This window comes from Trachypithecus francoisi, unplaced genomic scaffold, assembly GCF_009764315.1.
Source record: "Trachypithecus francoisi isolate TF-2019V2 unplaced genomic scaffold, Tfra_2.0 Lachesis_group5, whole genome shotgun sequence".
Lineage (NCBI taxonomy): Eukaryota > Metazoa > Chordata > Mammalia > Primates > Cercopithecidae > Trachypithecus > Trachypithecus francoisi.
In genome coordinates this window covers 37059603-37085009 of record NW_022681470.1, presented here as the reverse complement: position 1 = coordinate 37085009, position 25407 = coordinate 37059603, and the positions used below count along the sequence as shown (strand labels likewise).

General features: G+C 36.8%; 1 protein-coding gene and 1 pseudogene across 1 annotated transcript in view; both read left to right on the top strand.

The window, feature by feature from the left end:
• Nucleotides 1–25407, top strand: part of ACBD6 (acyl-CoA binding domain containing 6) — a 213726-nt gene that overhangs the window by 145821 nt on the left and 42498 nt on the right. The window lies entirely within an intron of this gene.
• Nucleotides 15369–15456, top strand: LOC117076999 (annotated as a pseudogene).

The window sequence follows — 25407 nt, the reverse complement described above, 5'->3', positions numbered from 1 at the left end:
TAAGGAACAGAGTAGAGCTATAACTTAATAGATGTGACATCCAAGGCAAGGTATCTGCCTTTGCTGTTCTTCTTAAAGGGTAGCTTATTTGTAAAATGTGCTAGACCATCAATGAGTGAATGATTTTATAGCAAATCACTGTATAGATGTAGATATTATATTAGCCCAATATTAGCCAGACAAGTTACAGAGTTTCATTGTGGACTTAGTGCCCAGTCTTTATTGTAGCGTTGTTTTAAATATTTGCCATCCCTTTTTTTAAAAAAGGTAAAGAAAAAGCAGGAAAAAAGGCTTAGACATATCTTGTATTCTTGTTGGTATTACGGCATTTGTTAGTGTGTTCATACTTTTAATTTTCTAGTACTTGCCAACTTAATCCCATGAGCTCAGTTCTAATATCAGTAAAGGGTATGAGCTGTCTGTGTGGTTCAAGCTGCCACTTGAGGGTTTCTCCATCTTATGGAGCTTTCTAATGGAATTCAAGGTTCTCTCTAAGGGTAAGCATTACAAAGCCTTCCCTGGCTGCTATGGGAGGAGGAAGTGCACCATAGGTTCAAGGACACATGTGAAGTTTAATGTGCACAAGCATGCTCCCACTCCTGCTCCTGCTCCTGCTTACTCTGATTGGCAAGGTTAACTCTGAGAAGCTGCTGCTTTTTAAAGTGATTTGATTAGACCCACCACTTCATTCCATTCACTCCTCCCTCCCAAGGACCAAACCACCACTTTGTCTTTGCAATCTTTGCTTTGCCAGTTACATTTTCTCTCCTTTTTTCCTGCTTTTCCATCAACTTTTAACATTTTGTAAAACAAAATAAGGAACTCGAAAGTAAAGTAACTTGCCTCACTGAAAGGTTTGACATGAAAAATTTCCATACTTTTGTTTTCTACACTTATAAATTAGAAATCTCTTATTTCATTTTCACATACCTCATAACATAAGGAAAAATAGAATTATTATTCACATTAGTTCACTTAGATAATTCCACAGTCCTCTATCACAATTTATTTTGTACATAATGAATTCACACAATTCTTTAAAAAATAACTTTTTAATTACAAAAACTTCTACAAGGTGCAGAAATAAAGAGAATATCTAGTTTCAGCAATTACCAATTTGTGGCTAATCCTGTTTAATCTGTACTGCTATCTCACAGCAGTGATCTTTAACCATTTTAGGAAGAATATGAGGAAAGCTATGAACACCAGAGAAAAAGGACATACATGTTTAATTTTTGCAAAATATGTTAATAAGTTAATACATTTGCCAGAGCCCTTCCATGGATATCCTAGAAATGCAAGAATTCAGAGTAAGAATCCCTGCGTCCCAGCAAAGAGAATATTAAGGTTTCTCAACTTTTCTAGTCACCTGAGTGTTGGGATTTGGGATTAGCATAGGTTCTATGCCAACAGTGATGAAGTTAAGCCAATGGCAGGATCTTTGTAATGATTAAATATTCATTATGTAATTTCTTTTCTAAATATACTTCCTTACTGCCATGTTTAGCTTCTTTTCCCTTTGGTTGCTTATTAGTTTGTCTTTTTTAAATTAGTAGTATTTTTACCACCATTGATAGGTTTGGTGAAGACTTTGAACCGTCTAAACTTTTAAGGCCTACCAACTCAGAATTTTATCTGGAGCTTCTGAGTTATCATTGCCAACAGCTAAGAAAGAAAAACTACATCTCCCTATATATGAAGGATAGAATGATTAATAGTGAATGCATTAGGAACTTAAGTAGTAAAGCTAGGGTTTCCATAAAAGAAGATACTAGCACTTGAATATGGATTCTAATTATTAAAGCATATTTATTTAAGGTATAGAGATAGCTGATTGTTACATGACAAAACGGTCATCTTTCTTTTTCCCATCCTGTTTCACCTCCTTTTGTCAGCTGGCATTTGGTCTTCCTTTGGAGCAGCTGTGGTCATAGGGTGAACTCAAAACATAGCAGTTAGTAAAGTGGCGCTAGCAGCCTAAGGATTTCCCTGTAGAACTCTCTCATTGTTAAATCTCATACCTTCTGGCCCTGATGTGAGCTAAAAGTACTTTTTAAATGCACGTAATAAAAGAATAGTTGATATAACTTAATTCATTATTCCATTTGAAAACACTAAGTATTTTGCCTTTAGCACAGTTTCTTTTCTTTCTCTCCCTCTCTCTTTTTATTTGGTGTGGAGAGCTAGGGAATGGATAATGTACGTTTCTCTCTTTAGTATGATTAAAAATATTTCTATTAAGGTGATGATTCAGGAGAGGAACCACCTTCATTTATAGATAGTCATGTGTCTATTTCGGAGTAGATTCTCATTTTTTTAAAGTTCCCTATTGTGGTGTTCCCTCTATAACAATTCGTGGTTGGCAGTACTTTTAATATTTTATTGAATGGGGGTGGGGGAAATCAACAGCAACAATATAAAACCTAGAGTGTTCAACAAATACAGCAAAATAAAGATATGTTCAAAGAAAGTGTAGACTACCTCTTTATTAGGTTTCTAAGGATGTATGTAATCCATATAACATATAAATAACCCTGGTTTTATTAATTGATGTTTCTGTAGTATCTTGAAAGTTGTAAAATGTGGGGTTTTACCCCATTATAGGCATCTATCTGCATGGCTTGGGAATACACAGTATCTGTTTTTGCTAGATAGTATCTCCGTTGGAAGGCTGTTGAATGCCTAATCTCTGTGCTCTCCTTTGGAGTTGGCTTTCTTCAAGGCCAAATCTCTTAAGAAATTGTTCAAGAAGCTCAACACGGAAGCATCACTTTACTAATCATTACTTTTAATACATTTTAAAACATTTCTTTTAAAAAAGTGTCTATAAAATTTGTTTGAAATATTTTACGGTTCCATTATGTGTTTACAGATTCTACAGATATTTTACAGATTCCATTATTTGTTTGTTATTTGGACTGAGGTCTCGTTCTCTGCTCTTTGAGGTAGTGCCCTGACATCCTCTCAATATAAAGAAGCCTAAGCATGTCTAAGCACCTGTTTAAAAAAAAAAAAAAAAGTTGCTTGTAACAAAAACTATCCCACCTACAATTTATTAAACCTTGACATACTGCATTACTTAAGAGTTCTCAGAGAAAATTAAAACCCTTTTGACTGGGCTTTGCAATGCAGGGAAATTTTTAGTGACATTTAAAAGGTTTCTCTTGTGTTCCTCTAATGGGATAAATAAAAAAGGCTTGTTTTAGCCCAGCAAATGGGGGGACAATCCAATTTCCTTGATTCCATCAAGACACTCTTAAAGCATTAGCCTGTGCAGTAAAAAAAATTCAACTGACCCCCTTTGCCTGATGGCTTTGAAAAGTGTCCTGATGTGTAGGTATTTACCCACCACAGCATACTTGGTTATTACTCTTCCGACACATCCGTTGATGGAAAAACCTTATATGAAGCTCCAATAAATGTCAGTTTATGTTATAGAACTATAAAAACAGTGCACCAGACTATAATGCTCTCCTTGATGGGTAGCCTTTCACTTGAAGATGAAAAGAAATTCTGCCAAGTATGTTTAAATTTTAAAATTAAGGAATAAGATAATATTATTTAAAATAATATTTTAGTAAATTTTTTGTCACATTTAATTACTTCACAAAGGTTGATTTCTATTTTTCCAAAAGATAGTGCTCCTTTACAGAGAATTTACTAGCATAGGGCAGTGGTTCTCGATTATTAGACTGTATTCGAATTACATAAAGTTTGTTAAAATAAATTGCTGGGCCCCACCCCAGAGTTTGATTCATTAGGTCTCTGGTAGAGCCTGAAAATTTCCATTTTTAACAAGTTCCCAGGTGAAACTGATACTGCAGGTCTAGGACCCACAGTTGGAGAACCACTGGCCAAGGGGATGTGTGAAAAGAGGTACCTCTGGATTCGTGGTTCAGATTTTGAATCAAATCAGTTAGTTCTGAAAGTCATTAACATCTGAGAGCATCCTAATGGGTGAAAAATGTGCTGATGGATACCAATACAGTCTTGAGTGGATGGGCATTTTTTGGACATTTGTCTCCTTAATTGGCAGTTTTTAAAACCCAGTCTGAAGGGGGGAAATCACATGAAAATAGAACTTTCATTTTAGAGAAGGTGCAGAAGAGAAAATTTGGGTCCCTGTGTGTTCTTTTAAAGAATAGAAACTGAATGTTTTTTCTATAACCAATTGCATAATAAAGCTGTTGTTTATATCCTATTAAAAAAGTTATTTTTATCAAAACTTCTGCCTTTAACTATGTAAAAACCCAAAGTACCCTGTTATTCAATAAAAAATTAAAAAGTATGTTTGATATTCTGATTTTTAAAAAATTGATTATTTTACATAGTAAATAATTGTGTTATCCAGAGTATCTCACTCTCTGTGTCCATAATAATTTACCTAAAAATACTTAGAATTGATGTGTAATGGTCTCCTCTAGAGTCTAAAGAGTTACATGCTATTTATTCATCTGTTCTTCAAATGCACTTTGGAAATAAATAGGAGACAAAAAAAAAAAAATCACCATTATTTGACAAGAAGAAATTCTAAGAGAGAGAGAGATTTGTTGACTTATCCAAAAATCATAACAGCAAAACAAGAATAAAAGAGGCTTAGGCACCTAGAATGAACCCTACTGAAAGAAGGTAGTCCAGCAACCAGTCTCATTTTCTTCTGGTGGAAAAATACATATGATGATGAGTACATGTATGTCTTCTAAATGTCTAAAATGTCTAAATACTTGGAAGTAATTCATAATTTTCTTTTGTTCAACACTTTTCTTCCATCAGTCCAAGTAAATTCCATCCTAACAAATCCTTTTCATAAAACAACACAGGCATCTTATATTTGCATAACATTTTGTATTTTTACAGGGGGTTTTACATACATTGATTTCATGTCATTCTCAAAGCTTTTTTTTTAATGGTTTCCTTCTAAAGTCCTGGAAATATTGTACAATAGCGATACAGGGAGGCCAAAAAAAATCCATAATACTCGTATTATAAATATTTTTGTTTTATTTATTGGCACTGTCACCTTTTACAAAATATATGTTGAATTTGTGACTAGCTTTCAAGTAAAATAAATGTTATTTTAAAAGAGTTATCAGTCGCTTTGTGCTTCCTTTGGGATTAAGAGTACTATCTGCATTACTTAAAACTCAGTTTGAAAATAATTAAAGGTGACTTTGAAATTGCCGTGGGTTAAATGAATGAAATCAGGTAATCAGCACTTTTCTGGAGCCCTTCTGCATTTCCCTAGAGTCCTCGGAGCCCTGTATTTTGTGATTCCCTTCCAGCACCTTTCTTCTTCTTTTTATCCTCAGCAAAGGATAGGTAAATCAAGTCAAATGATAATTTTCCACATTGTACTGGTATGATTAAGCTTAAGTTTACCTCTGGTGCAGTGAGTACTGAAGATGGAGTGCAGTGAAGACTGTACAGAGGAGGTCAGTGCAGAAGTGGTAGCAGTTAATCTCTCCACTACTCTGATATCCGACAGCTGGTCTGACATGGGCCTGGTGCCAGCAGTGTCTTTACAGGCTTTGTGGCAGAGATTATTCAAAGGAGATTAATCCCTCTAAACCCCTTATATTTTAATTATTTCTGTATGTATTTATAAAACCTGCAGTCTGCTAGTTTCAGGACACAACTGTTCAAGCCCTCATCTTTAACCTGGTTTCCATAATGAGACAAAATATATTTCTTTTACCACAAAGAGTACATCATTGATTTGATTTTGTTATTAAAATTTTTTTATTTTGGGGTGTTTTTTGTTTTTTGTTGTTTTTGGTTTCTGTATGATATGCTAATGTTACTAATGTTACTTTTTTTTTTTTTAAGGATAACCAAAGTAATATTACTTATTTTAGAATATCTGCTAAAATGCTGTGGGTTTCTTTCTTTTTTTGTGTGTTTTTTTTGAGATGGAGGCTTGCTCTGTTGCCCAGGCTGAAGTGCAATGGTGCAATCTTGGCTCACCGCAACCTCCACCTCCTGGGTTCGAGCAATTCTCTTGCCTCAGCCTCCTGAGTAGCTGGGATTACAGGCACGCGCCACCATGCCCAGCTAACTTTTGTATTTTTAGTAGAGATGGGGTTTCACCATGTTGGTCACGCTGATCTCGAACTCCTGACCTCAGGATCCCCCCCACCTTGGCCTCCCAAAGTGCTAGGTTTACAGGCGTGAGCCACCGTGCTCGGCCCTAAAATGCTGTTTTTGTATTACATGATAGAAGTCTAAAGTTGCAGACATGTAGAATGTGAAAACCTCTCTGTTAAAAACAACATGCCCTTCAAGGAATTTTTTTTTTTAATGGCTGCCATACTTTCCAGCATTGTTAGGCAACTTTATCCCTGACCAGGGTATCCAGAACAATGATTTCTGTCTGCCCAATTTATGTTATTGAGGGCTATAAAATTTTACCCCAAATTCAATAGTTAACACAAAATGAACAACCAAAGAATTACAAGAGCTTATGAAATAAGCTCTGCTGGCAAGAGCATCAAGTCTCTAGCACCATGAAAGCCTTGCCAAGTCTTTCACCTGTAGGGAAGCAGTTCTGTTTCTTTATGCACACTGTTGCTCCTTCTTTCATATACTGAGAAGAGGAAGACTTTGAGGATCATCTTCCTGAAGGTCTTCCAGCTTCTAGGGAATCTCTAGTGAGGCCTGTCTTGATGTGTGCTGGTGATAGAATGTATTTGTGATATTTGTATCTTCAAAACACTTGTTTTAGATCATTTAATCTTAGTATAAAGTTGCTGTTTTGATTATTGAGCCTGTCCTCTCTTCTCTTAGTTGTATTTCTTCATGCTTATCTGAATCAATGTTGGCAGCATATTTGGGGCAGGGATGCAGAGGGATCTTGGCTAGCCAGAATATTAGTAGCTTGTGTTTTATTATCCAAATTGAACAGTACTTTTTGCTTGTGCTCTAGAAATGGGAATTAGACATTAGTATCTCAAAACTTGCCATTTCTTTACTTATTCCATTTGTATCAAGGAACATAAATTTAAGCACTAACTCTGCTGTTTGGCATGCTATCATTTGGGGCAGGTGATTTAATCTTGTTGAACTTGACTTTCCTTATCCACGAAATATAGCTACTAATACCTACCTTACTTATTTCAGGATGTTAGTTTCAAATAAGTTGGCATAAATAAAGTGTTATGTAAAATGATATATAAATGTTTTAATTTTCTTAAAGAACAGCATGTCTGAATCAAGAAAGATCTGTGGAAAGCTCAGCAGTGTTAAAAATATTTTATGCTGTTGATATCTTGTAAATGATTTTTTAAATTGGTGCTGGTTGAGCTTTTTCCTTGTCTCTTTCCAAATAATGTAATCTTCTCCTCCTGTTAGTCATTGTTAGTTTTCAAAAATGTAATGGTTTTACTGTAATGGTTATGATAGAAGTGTAACCGTAAGGAATTAGATTATAATATCATTATACCTAATATAAACAATCTTATTTTTCCTTTTTTTTTTTTTGAGACAAGGTCTGGCTCTGTTGCCCAGGCTGGAGTGCAGTGGCTTAATCTTGGCTCACTGCAACCTCCACTGACTGGGCTCAAGCCATCCTCCCATCTGAGCCTCCCAAGTGGCTGGGATTACAAATACACACCGCCACAACCTGGCTGATTTTTGGTTTTTGTTTTTTTGTTTGTTTGTTTTTGTAGAGATGGAGTTTCGCCATACTGCCCAGGTTGGTCTTGAACTTACGAACTCAAGCAATACACCTGCTGCAGCCTCCCAAAGTGCTGGGAGTACAGGTGGAAACCAGCATGCCCAGCCAACAATCTGTTTTCATTATATGATATATTATCATATTTGAACTGATCTAAACTTGCTGTATGTACAATGTTAATTTTAAAAATTATAACAATAGGCTGGGCACAGTGGTTCACACCTGTAATCTCAGCACTTTGGAAGGCTGAGGCAGGTGGATAGCTTGAGCCCAGGTGTTCAAGACTAGTCTGGGTGACATGGTAAAACCCCATCTCTACGAAAAGTACAAAAAATAGCTGGGCATTGTGGCACACACCTGTGGTTTCAGCTACTTGGAAGACTGAGGTGGCAGGATCACCTGAGTCCAGGGAGGTCAAGGCTGCAGTGAGTCGTGATCATGCCACTGCACTCCAGCCTGGGTGACAGAGTAAGACCCTGTCTTAAAAATTATAACAATAGGCTGGGCGCAGTGGCTCACGCCTATAATCCCTGCACTTTGGGAGGCCAAGGCACGTGGATCCCCTGAGGTTAGGAGTTTGAGACCAGCCTGACCAATATGGTGAAACCCATCTTTACTAAAAATACAGAAAAAATTAGCCGGGCATGGTGGTGTGCACCTGTAGTCCCAGGTACTCAGGAGGCTGAGACAGGAGAATTGCTTGAAACCCAGGAGGCAGAGGTTATAGTGAGCCGAGATCATGCTACCGCACCCTAGCCTGGGCAACAGAGCAAGACTCCGTCTCAAAAAAAAAAAAAAAAAATTATAGCAATATGACAGATTCTGTTCGAAGCTAGGGAAATCCATAGTTAGAAATTCTTGTATGACTTGAAGACAATTGGAATATGCTTCAAAGTTTTAAACAGAGTAGTGACTTGCATAAGACAATGCTTGCAAAAGGGATGGGAGACTAGATAAATTATTATTATTATTATTATTATTTTTTGAGACGGAGTCTCGCTCTGCCGCCCAAGCTGGAGTGCAGTGGCTGGATCTCAGCTCACTGCAAGCTCCGCCTCCTGGTTTTAGGCCATTCTCCTGCCTCAGCCTCCCGAGTAGCTGGGACTACAGGCGCCCGCCACCTCGCCCGGCTAGTTTTTTGTATTTTTTAGTAGAGACAGGGTTTCACTGTGTTAGCCAGGATGGTCTCGATCTCCTGACCTGGTGATCCGCCCGTCTCGGCCTCCCAAAGTGCTGGGATTACAGGCTTGAGCCACCGTGCCCGGCCTAGATAAATTATTAAGGAAGCTCTTGTAGGAGTTAGTGGATTAGGAAGTGAGGGCCTGGATAGAGTTCATTAGTGTAGAAAAAGAAGGAACCAGGGATATATAGTACAGAAGGAGAATTCAATCAACCTCACTTGATGAAAGATAATATAAAAAATAAAAGAGAAGTTGAACATGACTTCAAAGCCATGGGCAAAAAAAACTGAGCTCTGGTTTTGACATGGCTGATTTTAGTGAGCTATTATGACATCCTTGCTGAAATCTCCTAAAGAAAAAGAAAATTCAGTACAGGATATGCACATAAAGAGAAGAATGAATCTTAAGATTAGAATACTGTAAAACCTCCATATACATATGAAGATACACAGAGAAACCTATGAAATTCCAGTCATATTTAAGAGCATAAGGTTGGGAGCCAGAGACCTTCTAAATTCTCCCTCTGCCACTTACAAATCACGTGACCTTGGACAAGTTACTTAACCTGACTAAGCGTAAGTTTCTTCATTTGTGAAATGAGATAACTTAGTACCTATTTCATAAGGTGGTTGGGTGGGATTAATAAAAGAACTCATGTAAAAATTGCCTAGTGCAGTAAACAGCATTAGCCACTATACTATCATTGTTTTTACTCACAATTGACATAAATCTTTTTTGTTGTTGTTACATTGACAGTATATAGCATGCAGAAAGGTATACAAAATAAGGTAATATTAAAGCCACCTAGAATACTGCATCTTTGTGTGCTTTACTATTCAGAGACTATGCTGCGTATGTCTTTATTATACAATTCTAATTCATACGTGACTTGGAGGACGTGTTTTGTTCTTTTTCTTTTAAAACTATATCAAAAATAAGACCTTATTATTTGGTTCTTAGTTGTACAGTCATGCACAAAAGTTGTTAAATTACAGAAGGCCTGGTAGATAGCGGTACAGCAGGGGAATAAACTAAAGCTAACATTTATTGAGAATCTATTCCCCTTATACAGTCATTCATTCTTCTTAAAATCAGTCACTTATGCTAGAAAGAAAAGCTCAAAATAGTTTTATCTTTGAATGCATGGGTTTTGTTACTTTTCTTTCATTGGCAGTCCTACTTTATCAGGGGCCTAAAGAAAGCAGCTTATTTAACATTTCGTTAGGAGACCCGGGAAAGAATGTAGGCGGCAAGACTAATGTGTACAGTAAAAATCAAAGTAAAAATCTTTCCGTGTTTTTAAACGTTTTTTAAAATTACCATATCCCCTAGTCCATACCAAGTGTTAAAAAAAAAAAAAAAATACCATAAAGGGGGATGGAAAGCTTGTGGGTGATGATGAAACCACATTTGATAATATTTATAGGCAAATAGTTATGAATAAATTATAGTACTCAAAACTGATATTGTACCTTCAGGGTAAATAAAGGGTTAAATCTCTGAGCTGTAGAAGCAGATTGTGTTTTCCTTTTGTGATCTGGGCTGACAAGACATCAGTATTCTATTCATCTGTTGGGAATTAGGCTGTTAATCCAATCAATGACTCTTGAGTGAGCTGTGGCCTACCTCCCCCACTGGGGAACAATCGGATCAAACTGCAGATTGTTTAAGAGCACAGTGCTGTCCTCATGTCAGGTGGAATTCTCAAACGTTCCCTGGTGAATTGGGGATAGGGAAAGCTGTCTTGGCCCATTTATCCTGCTCCTTAAATAACCAGGTATCTGCCTTATCCATACGAAAGCATTTGGCAGTAGTGACAACAGGAATGCAATAGAAATCCATTAACTTTAACTCACAAAAGTGTGGATGAAAGGGAGGAAATGTTTTCAAACACCCACAAAATAATCTATATTAAAAGTTTTTTTGCTTTGTTGATATTTTTTCTATTCCTTAATCCTTAAATCATTTTCTTTGCTGGGCTTTTTTTTTTTTTTTTTTTTTTTGGTTATTAACTGTTTTATGTTACTGAATTTTTTTAACCACCACAAGCTCTTTTTGTATTTTTACCCTGCCCTGCATATATTTTTGTAAGTCAGCAGGGTACAAATAAATTTTTAATATAGATTATGGGCACACTAATTAAATAAAATTTTAATTTTGAAATATGTTTCTCTGAGGAATGCTAATTAAATACAATTTTAATTTTAAAATATCTTGAGCATACATAATTCTGACATCTTTTGCAGCCTAGCAAAATTTGATTTCTAATTACTGATTTAATAGGCCATTAAGTACATTTGGAAATTATTATTGAACTGATTCGATATCTGAGTTGCAGTTGTCTTCTATGAAATGCTGCCCAAATTTTTTCTGTTAACCAGTAAGGTGACATGGGCCATCACAGAGTAAAACATCTAAAATGACAAAAAGAAATTCTTGAGAAGTACTTACTAACAAATCTTAGTGAAGATAAGCTTAAATAATAATTTTATTATTTTCTATCTGTATTATGTAAGAATATTCCAAAAAGAATTTCCTAAGTCAGCCAAATTTATCCATTCATTCTGTGGATATTTAGTGTCTACCTTTTATGTACCCCATACCTCTTCTAGGCATTAGAATTATAGTAAACAAGAGAAGATTCCCGTTCTTTTGGAGCATACATTCTAATGAAGAAAGTATGCCAAAAACAAACAAGATAATATCAGTTAAGTTCTAAGAAATAAAATAGTGGTGGTGACTGGGCACGGTGCCTCACTCCTGTAATCCCAGCACTTTGGGAGGCCAGGGCAGGCAGATCACGAGGTCTGGAGGTTGAGACTATCCTGGCTAACACGGTGAACCCCCCGTCTCTACTAAAATACAAAAAATTAGCCAGTCATGGTGGCAGGCGCCTGTAGTCCCAGCTAGTGGGGAGGCTGAGGCAGGAGAATGGCATGAACCCGGGAGGCAGAGCTTGCAGTGAGCCAAGATTGCACCACTGCACTCCAACCTGGGTGAGAGCGAGACTCCGTCTCAAAAAAAAAAGAAAAGAAAATAGTGGCGGTTACTTTAAAGAGTGATCAGGTAAGACTTTACTGAGAAAATGATAAGCTGAGAATTCAATGAAGAGAAGTTGCTGTAAGTCGTGATAAAAAGTCCCTGAAGTAGGAATGAGCTTGACATACCAAGAACGAGCTACTTAAAGGTACACTATTCTCCAGGCCAGTAAGTTTCAGACCTGGTTATTGAATTTTCTTGGGAACTTTGTAAAAATAAAGGTATCTGAGCCTTCATCCTTAGATATGCTGATTCAGCAGGGCTGAATGGGATGTACCCTTTGTATAAAGTACAGTGAACAGTGTTGAAAATCTTATATCTAGTTAATGTAGTTTCTTCCCTTGTACATATCACACACTTGCTCTATCCGTGCCTTTGGTCATGTTTGTTCTTTACCTGTAATGTTTACCCTTACTGTCTCTCACATACTTCCATCCACACTGTCTCAAATGCCTTCTGCTTTTTAAGGCCCCCTCTCAGTAGAAAGCAGAGTAGCACTTGCATTCTTCCAAAGAATGTTGAACCCAAATCTAACAAAACCTATTAAAAATGTGGCTAGGTATGGAGGCTCACACCTGTAATCCCAGCTTTTGGGAGGCCGAGGCGAGTGGATCACCTTAGGTCAGGAGTAAGAGACCAGCCTGGCCAACAAGGTGAAAACCTCCTGATCCTCAGGAGCCTAAGGCAGGAGGATCACTTGAGCCCAGGAGTTTGAGGCCACCCTGGACAACATAGCAAGACCTCATCTCCAAAAAAATAATAATAATAATATTAATAATAAAGCATTCATTTATTCATCCATTCACATTGTTGTGCAATCATTACCACCATCTATCTCCAGAACTTTTTTATCCTCCCAAACTGAAAATCTATGCTCATTAAACAATAAATGCCCATTATCCCCACCCCACTTCCTGGCCACCATCATTCTACTTTCTGTCTCTGTGAATTTGACTACTCCATGTACTTCATGTAAGTGGAATTGTGGCATATTTGTCATTTTGTGTCTGGCTTATTTTATTTAGCATAATGTCTTCAAGGCTCATGTTGTAGCATGTGTCAGAATTGCATTCCTTTTTGAGGCCGAATAATATTCAGTTGTATGTATGTATGTATATACCATATTTTGTTTATCCTTTCATCTGCTGATGGATATTCATATTGTTCCAACCTTTTGGTTATTGTATGTGATGGCACTGTGAACATGGATATAAAAATACCTGTTCAAGTCCCTGCTTTCAATTCTGGGAAGTGGAATTGCTGGATCATAAGATAATTCTCTATTTAATTTGTTGAGGAATTGCCAAGCCCTTTTTATAGGAGATACACCATTTTACATTCTCACTAGCAATACTTGAAGGTTCCACTCTCCCCAAATCCTAGCCAACACTTATCATTTTCTGTGTTTTTGATACTAGCCATCTTAATAGAGATGTGAAGCGGTATCTCATGGCCCTATCAAAAAAAAAAAATGTAATATTGGGCCAGACGCAGTGGCTCACGCTTGTAATTCCAGCACTTTGAGAGGCTGAGGCGGGCAGATCACGAGGTCGGGAGATTGAGATCATCACGGCTAACACAGTGAAATCGCTTCTCTACTAAAAATACAAAAAATTAGCCGGGCGTGATGGCACGCACCTGTAGTCCCAGCTACTTGGGAGGTGGAGGTTGTAGTGAGCCGAGATTGTGCCACTGTACTCCAGCCTGGGCGACAGAGTGAGACTCCGTCTAAAAAAAAAAGTAGTATGTGGCAGGTAACTGACAGCACCCAGATTAAAGGGATACCTGGAAAGTAATATAAGCTATAGAATGACATAAAGATGTCTAGATTGAGAATAAACCTGTATATTTTTATCACTTTTCTATGGAAATAGATATCCGTAATTCATCTATATTATATTTCATAGGATTATTTATTATGGTTAAGAGTAATTACTAGAAATTCTGCATACAGATTACCATAATAATAAAATCAGCAATATAAACAGCCCTGAAATTATTAAATTTAAGTCAAATATTTTATTAAATACTTACTCCATGACCAGGATGCAACAAGACACTAGGAGACACAAGAGGTATAAACTGTGGTTCCTGCGCTGACATCGTTTACTATCTAACTGAGACAGTAGAAAACTCTTTAAATTATTAAAGAACAATTATGAGTCAGACTATAATCAGATCCCATAATGAGAGCTCATCTGCAAGTGCATTGGGAGAGGTAAGAGGAAAAAAAAGGGAGAGATTATTAGGGGGCACAGTAGTTAGAGACATCTTCAGTTATGAATTGTGGCCTGTCTTGTACTGTAAAGGCTAGGTGATATTTGAATGAAGCTGAGGTGTGGAAAGGGATAGGTAGCAGAAATAGCTCAGGCAGACTGTGGAAGCCATAAATACTCAGATTAAGGAATTTGGATGAGTGTGGATGTGTTTTAAATTAGCACTATAAGGAATTTTTTAGAGTGATTAGTAACAGTGTACTGTTACTAGGAAGAAAGGGAATAGGAAGGAATACCAGTGAAGATACCCTTGTATTAATTTTGGTTATTGATGTTTAATTGACCAAGGATTTGTGTTTCAGGAACAACAATAGAAAATATAGATTGATTTCTCAGATACCTGAACTGGGGTCTCTTAACACATTGAGTGAAATGCTGGGAAGAAATCAGAATTAGGAGTCGGCTAGGCATGGTGGCTCACATCTGTAATCCAAGCCCTTTGGGTGGCCAAGGTGGAAGAATCACTTGAGCTTAGAAGTTGGAGACCAGCCTGAGCAACATAGCGAGACCTCATCTTTTCTATTAATACAAGTAAAAAAAAAAATTAGCCAGGCATAATGGTCTGCATTTATAGTCCCAGCTACTTTGGAGGCTGAGGCAGGGAGATTGCTAGAGCCCAGGAGATTGAGGCTGCAGTGAGCTATGATTGCACCACTATACTCCAGCCTGAGCAGCAGAGCAAAGACCCTGCTCAAAAAAAAAAGAAAACCAAAAAACAAAAAAAAAAACAAAAACACTGGAGAGGATTGAAACACATTTAGTTGTACTATTATTGTGTAGCCTGGTTGATTACATCAAAATGATGCAGTTGTTAGCGGGGGGAGTTAGGAGAATACAAATAGAAAAAAAATATATTTATGGGATTTTCTGATAGCTTAAAGATTTCACAACTTGAGGAAAAAAAATCAGTTTTACAGTGACATTTAGAGGAAAAACCGAAGAAGATTTGAAACATTAATAAAACTCTGCAGGATAGAAAGAGAAGCTAACAAGAATAGGAAGGGATTTATTTCGGGATAAAACAATATTAAAGAGGAAGGCCCACTAATAAACAAGGTCATATGAATCAAACAAAGCCCATCTTTAATGGAAAAATTAAATCCATTTTAAAAAGCTAACTTTAGTGGTTGCTTGGCAACACATAAAATTTATTATACTAAAAATTATTTATATTTTTATACTAAATTAAAAATTTTTACTTATATTTATTATACTAAAAAAATGGAACAATACAGAGAAGATTAGCATGGTCCCTGACATGCAAATTCGTGAAACATTCTATTTTTTTGATAAGTAAATAAAAGCTGACTTTATAAGAAGAATTAAGTTAAATAAAGGATACAAAGTTATGATATTAAACAAGTGATACTGCTCTTGCAACATCCTAAAGCGGGTTAAAAAAACACAGGAAAACTTTTCTCCTTTGCCTATAAATGCTGTGAATAACATTTTTACTGAAAAGGGTAATATTCAATTATATTTTTGATTCCTAATGATATTTTGTCCTATTAACCTGAGAGAAAAAAAAAATTATAAGAGCAAAAAGAAAGCTTGTTCGGATTTTATTTGTTGATATGTTGCCTAAAATACATTTGTCATAAGTTCTTAGTAAAAGCAGTTGAGTAAGTAGAAACTAAAGTTTTAGAAGGCGATGGAATATAGCAGACAAGAAATAAGGAATTATTTGTATATCAAAAAATGAATTAGACTGTTTAAAAATTGATAGCTTTTTGGACTGAATTTTTAATTAATGGAGGGTTAGGCTTACAATTTACTTCTCCATTCTATCTAAAGCTATCCTATTCAGACACTTCAACATTCATACTAACGCGACCAATCTTGGTCTGTGAAAACCCCTCAATCCTGGCTACATTCATTTATACTCCATTTTAACTTACTTGAACACTTAACATCTTTGAGCTTGCTTCCTGTCACAACCTCAAATTCTGAAACTTCTCTAGATCTTAATACTTTTTTTTTTTTTTGAGACGGAGTCTCGCTCTGTCGCCCGGGCTGGAGTGCAGTGGCCGGATCTCAGCTCACTGCAAGCTCCGCCTCCCGGATTTACGCCATTCTCCTGCCTCAGCCTCCCGAATAGCTGGGACTACAGGCGCCAGCCACCTCGCCTGGCTAGTTTTTTGTATTTTTTAGTAGAGACGGGGTTTCACCGTGTTAGCCAGGATGGTCTCGATCTCCTGACCTCGTGATCCGCCCGTCTCGGCCTCCCAAAGTGCTGGGATTACAGGCTTGAGCCACCGCGCCCGGCCGATCTTAATACTCTTAATAGCTCCCATTTCCTCAGTTCTCCTGATCCTACACTTCTTCCTGCCTTAACATGCCTTCTAACTCAGCCTGAACCCCAGGATTAATCATTTCAGTTCATTTTTTGAACTAAAAGTGGTGGTGCCAAGACTAAAACTCACAGTCCAGAGCTTTTGTCACTTCTCTATATTGATTTATTTGCAAGAAAAAGACATACTTCTTTCTCCCAGAGATAGCTGCTGCTACCTTCATTGCCATCAAGGTTTTATTTTTAATTTGCCCAAAAGGAACATTAAAAGACAGTTAGATCCTAGGATATTAATATTCTCATTTTTTCCTTCATTATACTTTTGTGCATTTATTCGTTCAGCAAATATTTATTGGCTGCCTACAATACACTAGGTTCTACAAATATTTATACTGTCAATAGAAAGTACCTCTTTATATACATACAGTATTTAAAGATGCAGATGCCTAAGAGAGAAACAAGATTATTAATCAGACCATCTAGAAATGCTTAGAATCTCTCTCTCTCTCTCTTTTTTTTTTGAGACGAAGTCTCTCTCTGTCGCCCAGGCTGGAGTGCAGTGGCACGATCGCGGCTCACTGCAAGCTCCGCCTTCTGGGTTTACACCATTCTCCTGCCTCAGCCTCCGGAGTAGCTGGGACTACGGGCGCCCGCCACCACACCTGGCTAATTTTTTTGTATTTTTAGTAGAGACAGGGTTTCACCATGTTAGCCAGGATAGTCTCCATTTCTTGACCTCATGATCTGCCCACCTCAGCCTCCCAAAGTGCTGGGATTAGGGGCATGAGCCACTGCACCCGTCTTAGAACCTCTTTATATATGCCTGCTAATCAGTCATCCATCTAAGCTTGAAAACTTCCAAGGATAGGGAATTGAAGGAATATTAAGGTAGCCGTTTTAAGTTTGAAAAGAGCTTTCTACCAGCTGAGCCAATTTGTACTAAATTAGCTGGGCATGATGGCAGGCATTTGTAATCCTTGCTACTCAGGAGGCTGAGGCAGGAGAATTGCTTGAACCCCCAGGAGGGGGAGGCTGCAGTGAGCCCAGATTATGCCACTGTACTCTAGCCTAGGCGACAAAGCATGACTCTGTCTCCAAAAAAAAAAAAAAAAAAATCTTTCTGTTGAAAAATTAAGTGTTTGACTCCCTATGATTTTCTCATACTCTTCCTACTTCTAAAATGTATAGCCGTATAGAAGCAAGCAATTTTATTGTTTTCAGATATTTCGTCTTTCATTCCTAACATGACATGATTTAGAGAAATGATGTTTGTAAAATTTCCAGTGCGCAATAGGTATTCAGTCAATGTTTGCTCCTTTTTCTTTCCTTACAGCAGTGGAGTCTTAACTGTCTAACACTGGAAGGTTAAACATTCTAGATAAGTGTTCATTTCAGTTGGCTGAACAGTTACATTCTGCCTTTTATTTTTTAACCGTTTTTCTATAAAATACTTTTTCTAAAATATAATCCATACTTCATTGCTTCCTTCTTAAATCATTTTACTATACCATGGGTATTTATAACTGGTGTGAGACATAAGGCTAAAGCTTCTCTTTCTCTCTTGTGATTGCTGATATCTACTGGTTGGCATGCCGCCCAGTCCTCTTTATGGCTGGCTATTCTCTGTGGTCTAAAATGTCTACAACTTGCCACCTCTGTCACAGCTTCTAATTTCTGCTGCCTGCTACTGTTGCTACCCCATTCCTTCTAATTACCATTAGGCTCTGCTCACTTCTTACCCATTTGTGCTCTTTACTCCTTGCTGTTTTTTAACTTTTCACTTTTCAGTCTCTTTTTCCTCTGTTGCATCTCATATTTTATAGGCAAAGACAGGCCTTTCATTGCTTTCTCAAACCAACTAGAAGAATTCTTCTATACAGAGCCAACTGGTCACAACGTGTCTAATATGGTCCTCATCAGCATTTTTTCCCTACTCTGGGCCCTATTCCAGGTACTTGAAAATGCCAAAAATCAAGAAAGTCAAACTATATTTATTTTTCTTGCAAGTAGTTTATTTTTCTTTTGAGATAGGGTGTCTTTCAGTCACCCAGGCCGGTCTCAAAACTCCTGAGCTCAAGCGATTCACCTGCCTCAGCCTCCCAAAGTGCCAAATTACAGGCGTGAACCACTATACCTGACCTGTTTGTTTTTGTTTTGTTTTTGTGCTTACTTTTACTATATGCAAAGTTTTGTGCAGATACAAAGGATAAAAGAAATTGTAGTATATAAAGTTAAATTATACCATGATCCTCACCTTCAAAGGAACAGAAGAACACAAACATAATAATACAGTTAAAAGATGAAGGAGGTCATGGGAAACAGTTGTAAGTAAGGATTGTGAAGACTCAAGGTTCTGCTTAAACTTATAAAGAGGAGTAGCTGTTTTTGAATCCAGTCTCAAAGTATTAGCTGATAGTTTAGAATCCTGTAAGAGTCAGAACAGAGAAAAACAGGCCAAATGGAAGGGAGCTTCCATGATTCTCTATCATTTTAAAGGTATGGTAAAGAATCATTTAGGAGGATTATGGGTACTTTTTGCCTTTCCTTATTTGAGAATTTGGGTCTTTAAACGTTGTATATTATTTTGTCATTTATGTATATTCCTTATAGGTTTTTAATATTTATTTGGAAACAGGATATGGAGGTGGAATAAACTCTTTTTTAAATAAGATTTTTAAAAATATTTGAAGTATTTAGGTTGTGTGTTTTTATGCTTTTGTAGCTTCAATTTTAAGCATGCTTGAATTTTTTTACATTTTAACTCTATTATGTAATTTTGTTTATTTTTAATTCAGCTGGGTATTTTTATTTTACCCTAATGTTTCATCTATTAAAAAGATTTCAAACATATAATCTATTTTAATTCATTAGAATAGTTTCTGTTGCTGTTTATAACAACTTCATATTTATTAAATTTGAACATTTCCTTTAAGATAAAACAGAAGGGAAAAGCATAAATAATCATGACAAACAACCCTTTTCTGGTGTGGTCGTTTGAAATGAAACAACAAAAAAAATTTAATCAATTTAAATCTAGAAAAATTAGCTGATATAAGTTGTAAACCAGATGAGTAAAAGCTTTCACTTACTCATTCTTGACATTCAATTCCATTTATTCTTTGTAATATATTTTAAAACAGAATGTCTGTAAAGACTAAGGTTTTGGTTCCTATATCCTATTCTGAGATTATTGAGAAAAAATGTTCGGGCTATACTCATGCTTTAATATCAATTCCATTTTAACACACAAAGAAGATTAACAGAGTAAAGATTTTATAGAGACATGGTGATGTGGTTTATTAAGGCATCATAATTATAATAGTAAGTGAATTATAGTAGATTTAAGAAGATAATTATTAATAAAGATTTAAAACTGAATGGGCTTTATATTAGTAAGTCATAATCATTCCAAATAATTATGTTCATGATTGAATATTTCTTAAGTGCCTATTATGTGCTAGGCATACAAAAAATGAGTAAGAGAAGAATAACTTACATTTGGGTCCCTAAACATTACAATTGGATTAGAGAATAATTTAAGATAATTGTCTTTTCTTTGTTTCACTCAAATACCTGTCCTTTATCAAGGTGCTTAGACATATACAAACAATTCAGAGTTGAAAATTCTTGATATCTTTTTTAAAGACTGATCCTCTTCTCTACTACTCTTTGAAGGCAGAATAGATAATCTAATTAGAGGACAGTCTGGTTGGCCTCCTGTCTTTCTATTCCCCACTTGCCAGTCGATTCTGTAATTGGAGTCATGGTTCTTATGTTCATGTCCTTGCTCTAATTGATTTCTAGGTAGACATTCCCTAAATTGAAAGATCAAAAATCTCAACATTTCCCATTAAACAGTAGAACACTTCAGCCCACAGCATCTGAACACAAAAGCTCCAAATTAGGCATGGTGATCTGAGGAACATAGCAAACAAGAAATGGATTGGGAAGTGGTAGGTAAGCCTATCATGCTTGTAATTGTAAAGAGCTACTTTATAAGTAACTGAGATTTTAGTTGGTTTGATGAGTTTTTCCTTGGAACAGCTAAGTAATAATTAAATCACTGAATAAGTTTGTAAGCGTGTAGATGGTATTCAGAGAGTGTACCAATAATACCATGACCATGGAGAGCATACAAATAAATTTTAACTGTAGCTTTTTCTTATTACAAAGTAATAATATATTTTATAAATTTTTCCAAAAAAAGAAGTGATTGGTTTTCCTGACAATAACAAGAAGAATAGTGGAAGTGAACATTTGATTCAAGTGGGTTTAAGAGATAATGGGCAGGAGGAATTAGAGTATAGACAACGCTTTCATGAATGTTGTTGAAAGAGGAGGGAAATGGGGCATTAGATAGATGGTTAAGGTTTGGAGATATAGCAGCATATTTATATCCTGATGGAACCTATACAGAAAAGAGGGAAAACCGATAATGCAAAAAGAAAATCTTTGTCATCCATAATCTTATGCTCAAGATAATCCCTGTTTTCATTCTCATACTTTTAAAATCATTTTCCTGTAGATAGAGATACAATTTTAAAACAAAAATGGGACCATACTCTACATAGTTTTATAACCTACTTTATTATTAATATTTTCTCATATCCATATTCTTTTTAATATAATTTCTAATTACTAGCTAGTTTCATATAATATGCCTGCAGTATACTATGCTTGTAGCAATCCCACTGTTAAGATATGTAGGTTGTTTCTATTTTGCAATATGTAAAGTACATTGCAAACTCCGTAAAGGCAAAGACTGCAACTTGGCTTGTTGCTATGTCCCTGGTATATAGTAGACTTTCAGAAAGCAGGTATTTAAATGAATTCTACTCTTCCATACCTCCACCCATGCAGCTAAATATGGCTGGAAAAAATTATACAACCATGCTCACTCCATGTTTATAACCACTAATCTCAGCAGTGACACTACATTTCCCTATCCCGTGAACTCTACAAGTTAGATGACTTTTTCATACTTTCTCGTGTCTCCTCAAAATTTAGGTATCTCAATCCTCATCATCATTCTGTGCTGGTGACCTACCTTCCCATTTAACTGATGAAACAGGAGCCATTAAAAAAGAAATTCCACAAATTCTCACTACCGCATCTACTGACTTACCTGCACCTGTGCTTTTATAGTTCACTTTCCTTTGTATTAGTGTGGATGAACTATCTGTGCTCTGGTTAAGGCCCACCCCTCTGCTTGTGTACTATATCTCATCCTGCTCCAGGATCTTACTCCATATTTAAACCCCCTCCCCGGTTTTTTTTTTTGTTTGTTTTGTTTTTGTTTTTGCATTATCAGTTTTCTCTCTCTTCTGTGTAGATTTCCATCAGGATACAGATATACTGCTATCCTCTGCCCCCTTACCCATTTATGTAATGCCCCATTTCATTCCTCCTTTTTACAACAAAATTCCAAAAAGAGTTCTTTATACTCTAATTCCTTCTTTCCCATAATCTCTTGAACCCACTTGAAATCAAACGTTCACTTTCAGCATTCTTCCTGTTCTTACCAGGAAAACCAGTGACGTCCACTTTGCTAAATCCAGTGACTATTTCTTAGTCCTTACCATACCTGACCTATCAGCAGCATGTGGCACAGTTGATCACTCCTTCTGTTTTCACCCTAGCAGCCAGAGTGATCCTCTGAACCCATAAGTGAAGTCAAGCTATTCCTCTGCTCGCAACCCTTCAGTGGCCTCTCATTGAATTAAACATAAAAGCCAAAATCCTTAGAATGGCTTACAAGGCCCTATGCCATCTGGCCCTTTATTACCTCTCTCTCTCTCCCCTCATCTCCTGTTACTAATCTAACTTGCTTTCATTTCTTCAGTAACACACTGGCCTCCTATCAGTTCCTCAGACCATGCTGGGTACATAACCATTTCAGGGTCTTTGCACTTGCTCATCTTGTTCCCTCTATTGCTTTTCCCCCAGATATTCAGACAACTTATTCCCTTACCATCTTCAGGTTTTTCCCCCCTAGTTATCTCAGTAAGGTCTACTCTTCCTACCTTATTTTAAGTTGATACCCATTCTACCTTACCTCCCAGCGTTCTGTATCTTTATTTCCTGCTTTATTTTTCTTTGCAGCACGTACCATCATCTAGTGTACTATATTTTACTTAGCTTGTTTTCTGTTCCCCCTCTCCCAATTAGGGCGATATTTTTGTCTTGTTTGCTGTCCTTAGAACAGTGCATAACACATAGTTGATACTCAGTAAGTATTTGTTGAATGAGTGAACTTAAGCAATGAACATCCTTGCAGATAAATATTTATATATATATATATATATATGAATAATTTATTCACTCAGTGAAATTTTTGAGTGCAGCAGGTCTATGCGGTCAGAATTATTTCGTAATTCCAAGACATTATTTGCCTTTTTCATACTCATTCTCATTAGCATGCAGTAGCATATTCCAGAAGCTATGTCACTTGTGTTGTCACAACAGATTGAATGCAGAACTAGATATGCATATCCAATTATTTTCTATTTAACCAGATATTAAAGAAATTTGCAAAAAACTAAAATGATACCACTCTTCTCATTGTGTTTTTTTGTTTAATCTGGAAAAATACTTATTTTCATTTTAAAAATTATGTATAATTTCTGTTAAATGTAAAACATGTAACATGTTTTTATGTTATATGTAAAACATATAGTAACATAATGGTTTTTAAATTTCCTGGCTTTAATTTCTAATATGGTAAATATTGATAGATTTAAACCACATAAACAGAAGTTCTTTGAGGTCCTCAGTAATTCTGAAGAGTAACTCTGAAGAATTACTATAAAGGGATCCTGAAACCAAAATGCTTTAAGAACTGCTATTCTAGGCCATAGTAAGAGTTTCGAACTTTATTCTAAAAACAGTGAGAAGCTGTTGAAGGATTTAAAAGCGAGGTAGTGACATAAGCTGGCTTAACTTTTGAAAAGTCATTTATCTAACTCAGCAGTCCCCAGCCTTTTTGGCACCAGGGACAGGTTTCATGGAAGACAATTTTTCCGTGGACCGGGGTCTGGGGGATGGTTTCAGGATGATTCAAATGCATTACATTTATTGTGCACTTTATTTCTATTATTATTACATTGCAATATATTATGAAATAATTATACAACTCACCATAATATAGAATCAGTGGAAGCCCTGAGCTTGTTTTCCTGCAACTAGATGGTCCCCTCTAGGGGTGATGGGAGGCATTGTCAGATCATCAGGCATTAGATAGATTCTCATAAGGAACATACAACCTAGATCCCTCATATGTGCATTTCACAATAAGGGTTGGCATTCCTATGAAAATCTAATGCTGCCACTGATCTGACAAGAGGCAGAGCTCAGACGGTAATGTGAGTGATGGGGAGCAGCTGTAAATACAGATGAAGCTTTGCTCGCTTGCCCGCCGCTCACCTCCTGTTGTGTAGCCTAGTTCCTAACAGGCTGTGAACAGGTAACAGGGATTGGGGAGCCCTGCTTTATCTGCTGTCTGAAGAATAGATTGTAGTGGGGCAGGGGAACAAACATGAAGTTACTGCCTTTGTCTAGGTAGGAAATGGTGGAGGTTTGTCCTGATGTGGGGTATTAGTTTCCTAGGACAGCTGTAACAAAGTGCCACAAACTAGGTGGCTTAAAACAACAGAAAGTTATTGTTAGCACAGAGCAGGGCCATTCTGCCTCTGAAACCTGTAGGGGAGAATCCTTTGCCTCTTCGGGCTTCTGGTGTTTGCTGGCAATTCTTGGCATTCCTTGGCTTGTAGATGCATCATGCCAGTCTGTTTCCAAATAAGGTACCCATTCTGTGGTACAAGGAGTTAGAATTTTACCATATTTATAGGAGACAAAATTAAACTCATAACAGGTAGTAACAGTGATGTAAAGAGACATGGATAATTTGACTTTAGACATCATATATTTTAGAATATACTCCCTAGTAGGAGTTGTTTGTGGATTCAATATAGAGGATGAGGAAAATAGAATTCAAGGACGGAGCCCAAATTCTTGGCTTGAGCAGCTGGTTAATAGAGCCAAATGACATGCCATTTATTAACATGAAGTCTTGGGGTTGAGACCATTTTTCTTGGGGGAAAATTTTCCAGAAGTGGAATTGTGAAGTCCCCTATTTCCTTAAATATCCTCATACATCTCTTTGTCCAGATATGCTGTAGCACTGTTATATTGTTTTAGTATTATTTGATCAGATCCCCCTGGTTTAAACAATCAGATGTAGCAAAATATATTGTAGCCCAATTCACTTAGGTATACTTAATGTGAAAAGAAAAAAAAAAAAAGGAACATGTGGGCCGGGCGCGGTGGCTCAAGCCTGTAATCCCAGCACTTTGGGAGGCCAAGACGGGCAGATCACAAGGTCAGGACCCATCCTGGCTAACACGGTGAAACCCCGTCTCTACTAAAAAATACAAAAATCTAGCCGGGCGAGGTGGCAGGCGCCTGTAGTCCCAGCTACTCGGGAGGCTGAGGCAGGAGAATGGCGTGAACCCGGAAGGCGGAGCTTGCAGTGAGCTGAGATCCGGCCACTGCACTCCAGCCTGGGCGACAGAGCAAGACTCCGTCTCAAAAAAAAAAAAAAAAAGGGAACATGTGCTGTGAGAGAAATTCTTATAGTCAAAGTAACAGACAAAAAGAGTTGGCAAAGTCCTATGATATCCCCAAAGTATTTCAAATTAAACTTCAGTGTGGAAATTCTGATTATATAAGTTTGATACCATATTAGAATATTGACTACATTTTCCCCTGCTGAATGAAAATCTGGCTTTAGATTAAAATGGCTATCTAAGTTATTTGGTAGCCTGGTGAGGTTAAAGATGTTAGTTATATTACTAAGTAACATTATAACAAAAATGACCCCTTGATTGGTAAATTAATTTGGACTGGGAAGAACTGCAAAGGAATGATAAATATCTGATGGGGACACTGTAC